General features: G+C 33.5%; 1 non-coding gene across 1 annotated transcript; it reads left to right on the top strand.

The window, feature by feature from the left end:
* Positions 1-1,903: 1,903 nt before the first annotated feature.
* On the top strand, positions 1,904-1,976 carry Trnav-uac. Its single transcript has one exon. It is a non-coding gene; the product is annotated as a tRNA-Val (tRNA).
* The last annotated feature ends 3,359 nt before the right edge of the window (positions 1,977-5,335 follow it).

Here is a 5,335-nt window from a genome sequence, read left to right as displayed (position 1 = left end):
TATCGCATTCACATGGTATTTGATATATTACATTTTTTGTTGTTGTTCTGTATTCATTGGTTTAGTATGTGATAAAATGGATCTAAGTGTATTTTGTGTTTTGAAAGATGTTCGTATGTTATATTGTTTTTTGAAGAACATGTTTCAAACAGTGTAGTTTAAAATGTTGAAAAAGTAATAAATTAAATATTAATAAATAATTTGATCCCCAAAATTTGTATTAACATGACCGTCTGACCGTCTGTCCGTCCGAGGGTTCCTTTCGGATACCTCTATCCACGTGCCGAGTTTGGTTCCAATCGACCCATAATTAAAAAAATCCTGATGATTTCGTCCATTTAGAGGCATCGGTTCAAAACGTCGAGGGCGTCATCCTGTAACCCGTCCCCAATTATGCCGAAATCGACCCACATTTTTCTTCAATATCAAATCCTTAGTCTCCCCCCTGATGAAGATGTAAACGAAACGTCATATCCAACTTTGCAGGGAAAGGACTGTGTGCACCGCCGCTCACATAGTCTACCCACCAAATTTGATCGCGATCGGACGACATCAACTTTTGACGTCTCTTACGTCAAAACTAACATTCACAGTGACACGTGTCAAGTTGGCCTTGGTCTGATCTATCGACATACCAAGTTTCATTTAAATCGAACGATATTTTTATTTGATACATTGATGACAGGGTTTCATAGTGCACGAAACGTTGTCAAAATATTATGAAAAGATATGGGGCTCATATATTCCGAGTTTTAGCCCCCTAGCTCACATAGGACCCGAGTTACGACGCTCAAGAAAACCATTTCAACTTTTTTCTAAGCCGTAGCCTGTCCTTGTCACTGTTCCTCTCGTGTGTCGTCACGGCCTTGAATTTTTACCCACAGCGCGCGTAAAGAAGTTTCACTTCAAAAATGGAGACCGAGAGGGTCAAAAAGTGACGCCACATGATACATGTTTTAAAAACTCGTCCAAATGTTGTCAGAAATTTACCCAAAAGTTATGTAAATGCATTCCTTGCATTATGGCATAACCATATTATTTTAACTGACGTTTAAGGAACCGGGATTTCCCGGTTTTGTCGGTACTAGCAAATTTTTGTTCAATGATTGTGCAGTTCGTCAATCAGCAAGCAAGAGATGGTTTTCAGAACTGAAACTGATTAAAAATTGAGTTTTAAATAAAAATAATATCAAATTTTTTAGTAATCAGTCATGAGAAAATTAAAATGAACACAAGCAAAGAAAAAAAACGATAAAAACATAAGTAACTTAAACTTTACATCAAACAAAACAACCCAACTTAACTAATTTTGAAAAAAAATTGTATAAACATAAAACATTATACTAAATAATAAAATAATATATTTTAACTTCGATAATTGCTAATAAACATTATAGGAACCAGGGGAGCCGACTTTTATGAAACCTCGTGGGTGCTCATCAAATATGAGTATATGTAACAAATTTCCAGATTGTTACATTTGTCGTATTTATTACACTTTTTTACATATGTAACATACATAGCAATATTAGAAAAATACCATATCAATTTGTCATTTTTACAATTTTATTGACTATAATTTGAGTTATGCAGAAATAAAACTTTTTACTACAGATAATTTAACAGAAATTAATAATTCTACCCATTACAATCGTGTAAGGGCAGGCATTTTTAAAACAACAGACAGATACTGTAACTGTACTAGGATCTGCACCCTAGTTACCATGGAAGATTCAAAGTATTCAGTTTTGAAAACACCAAAAATAAATAATGATTAAAAATAAAAGTTGTTTTTAAGTTCCCGAACGAGGTTAATCATATTCTAGCAGGCTAAAATGATCTAGATAATATATAATATGTAAAACTAATTCTGTGACTTTTAAAAAAGTTACGTATTTATAGAGGTTCCGTAGTGTAGCGGTTATCACGTCTGCTTTACACGCAGAAGGTCCCCGGTTCGATCCCGGGCGGAACCATATTTTTTTTTGCCAAATACACATTTACAAAATTACATTTATAGAAAAATTAGTGTTATATAATTTCCGAACATACAGAGTGTTTCAAAAAACATGTGCCATCTCTCGTGGGGATATTCCTCACGTACAAATAAGATTTATTATTTATATTCCATCATAGGTCTGATTCCGCCTTGTTTCGTAGCTACGGGGGGTTAGTCATAATTTTTTTGCAATCTATACTAATTTATAATCCTTAAGTGACTGTAAGTGAATAATCCTTAAGTGACTGTAAGAAAATGTAATTTAGTACCTATACTAGGATCCAAACATAATAAATTACCAGTGTAGGAGGTTTTCTATTTTATGTACTTATATAAAAAATATGTTTTTTTCTATAATATTAATAAAAAAAATGGGTGACGGTTTTTGGGACATGCTGCAACGGAGCGTGCCGTATTATCGTCACCATTGACAAAGATTGGGTCATTATAGGCAGAATTATTTTAGTCCCAGTATAAAATTCATTTTTCTATAATTTAAATATTTCTTGCCATAAATAGAAGTATGAAAATGTTTTATTGGGTGTGCCCAATTTTCGTCACCCACTTTCCACTTTTACCATTAATTCTGCCTTAAATTGTCAGGTAAAAATGGATGACGAGAACTGGACGTCTGTGACGAAATTTAGGCAATTAGACATGACCCAAGCAACACAGATAGTTCCAAATCCCTTCGGTTTAAGACTGGCTACCAAAACATAGTTCCTGGGTGCACCCCGTTACCTAATTTGTCACTATAACCGGTAATACCACTGCAAAGTATTTTTGGATAGTATCTGTTACCACTACCCTGTTACTAGTCATTTGGAATTTAAACACCCAAAATTAAGGTAGCAAATGGGTTGTTGCGTCTAGTAACTGGAACTACGCAAATCCTTTCATTGTTACAACTAAGTGGCAAAATCTACATAGTGACAATAAGTACGGAACGGCTACCAGCCTGTGCTACTAAAATGGGTGAATGAAGTACTTGTTACTATATAGTCTCATGCTTAGTCGCAGAATAGTCGCAGTACCCTATATTTTGGGTCTTAAAGTTACGAGGTATTTGGGTACTAATTGTTGGTACCAAAATAGTTACTGCGACTATAGTTTGTTACTATAAAGTAACGGGTACTATACTCCTATTGACGTCTTGCTACTATAAAGTTGTGGATACTAAAAAATATTTCTTTACAGTAGCAGATCGCGTATTTACCCATCCTGTCCGTTACCACAAGAATAAAGATCAATAAAATTGTTTGTTCACTGCGCTGCTAGTGGAACTTCCTAGACAAGTTCACCAGGATAAAGGGTTTATTGGATTAAATTTAGAGAAGTATGACTGGGCTTTGATATGACAATAAATTATTTTAAATCTATTTTTGAAAATTCATATACATATTATGTATAATTGTCATATTTTCTGTATATTTGTAAAGTTCTTATAGCTGCATTTTTCTAGGAATGTCGAGTTGGTGACTACTGATCAATTTAAAGATAAAACAGAGCTCAAAAAGAAAGTAACATCAGACAGGAACTAAGGCATTGGGCCTTAAAACACCAAATTAGCCACATTGCTTTAACAGATTTACTTGGTATACTAAAAAATGAAGGCTTAACATCATTGCCAGGAAACAGCAGGACTTTATTGAGTACACCGAGATATTGTGCCATTGTTCCAATTGAAAATAGAGAATTTTGGTACAATAGAATAAGGAAGATTTTACTAGCACGTTTATAGGAAGAGACCAACCTAGAATCGGTGTCTCTAATTTTTAATGTTGACGGCTTGCTTCCATTTAAGAGTCCTCCATTAGAATTTTGGCCGATACTCCTAAAATTGCATGAATATCCTTGCGATCAACTCATTACAAGAATTTTTATATGATTTTGTAACAGAATTAAATGAGATTTTGGAGACTGGAATTGAAGTAAATCAGATTAGGGTGAAAGTAAAAATTCGATTTTCTCATTCATCATTTTTCCGTTTCACCGGAAAAGACAACTTTTGATTTTTAAATGACACCCTCAATATTTTTTGCTTAATTCAATAGAAAATGACACTCTGAATAGAATGACATATCATAATATGACATTTTCTCATATGGTTTATTTGAAATTGTAACATCGCTTCATAACGGCAATTTGACTCGAAACACCAAGTGTGTGGTACCAAATTATTCGTAAAAATGCTTTTTTCAAATATGCTAATAAGTCATCCTCGTTCCATTTGAAAAAATTGAGATATAATTAAAAATACAATTTAGGCATCTTTTAACCAGTTAGGACGAAACAACGAAAGACACCAAGACACGAAAAACATTAAATGATCAAATATCTTCCAAGGTTCCTAGATAAAAAATTAGTGTTTTTAAATTGTTTTGAGATGAGAGGTAGACGGAACTTTATAGAAACATATGGAACTATATTTGTCACAAAAAGCCTGATTGACCGACTTTTTGGGTGTTCAAAGTAACGTTCTAGTTCCAGTAGTTACCATAGTGTACAAATTTTAAATACATTTAAAGATAATAAAGTTCCAAAGTAGTAACCGATACTACAAAGTAACTTTTGGGTAGTAACAACTTAATCACTGGAAGTAGCGGATCTTTTAAAGTAAAAAATGGGTAGTCCCTGCTACTTCATAGGCAAGAGCCTAACTTTATCATACCGAAGTGTGCGTCAGCCATTTTTTACTGTCAGACATTTTTTAATTAAATTTATTTGTTAATATATTTTCATTTTTTCTTTATTTTCCCAAGTTTTATAGTGCTTTAAGCATTTATTTTTCCAATTAGAACTCGAACTCACTTTCGTGCATTACGAAATATTATTTTTAATATTTTTGATATTATTTTTTGTCCTTAAATATCTACAAAATTGAATTAATTCGAAGGCGCGTTAAAATATTTCCATCTAACTCGGTAATATTTGTCAGTAAAGTGATGTGCGTTATTATATTAGTCCTGGAAGTGTCCGAAATACGCGATTAAAAACCATAATTTTTCTCATAAACATAATACGCCATTATTAACTTAACTTTAACATGGCCATGCACCGCGGCTGTCATATCATATTATTATTTTATTTCAAAACGTTTTTTAAAAGTAGAGGTCGCTGGAAGAATGTTTTTTCTTTGAGTTTAAATATCTTTGGTTTTGCTACTATATAGTAGCAGTTACCAGGCGGCTACGTAGGGGCAACCAGGCCGCTACTACCCTTTCACTTTATAATTACAAAATATAGTGGCAGCGTTAGTCCCTGGGACCACCCGGTATACTACCCAGTTACCCTAAATTCTTCCCCATTTTAGTAACAGTTACGTGGCGGCTACGT

Source organism: Sitophilus oryzae, unplaced genomic scaffold, assembly GCF_002938485.1.
Source record: "Sitophilus oryzae breed Bouriz unplaced genomic scaffold, Soryzae_2.0 scaffold_810_pilon_pilon, whole genome shotgun sequence".
Taxonomy (NCBI): Eukaryota; Metazoa; Arthropoda; class Insecta; order Coleoptera; family Curculionidae; genus Sitophilus; species Sitophilus oryzae.
The sequence above is the reverse complement of the archived record's forward strand: the minus strand, read 5'-3'. Positions and strand labels throughout refer to the sequence as shown.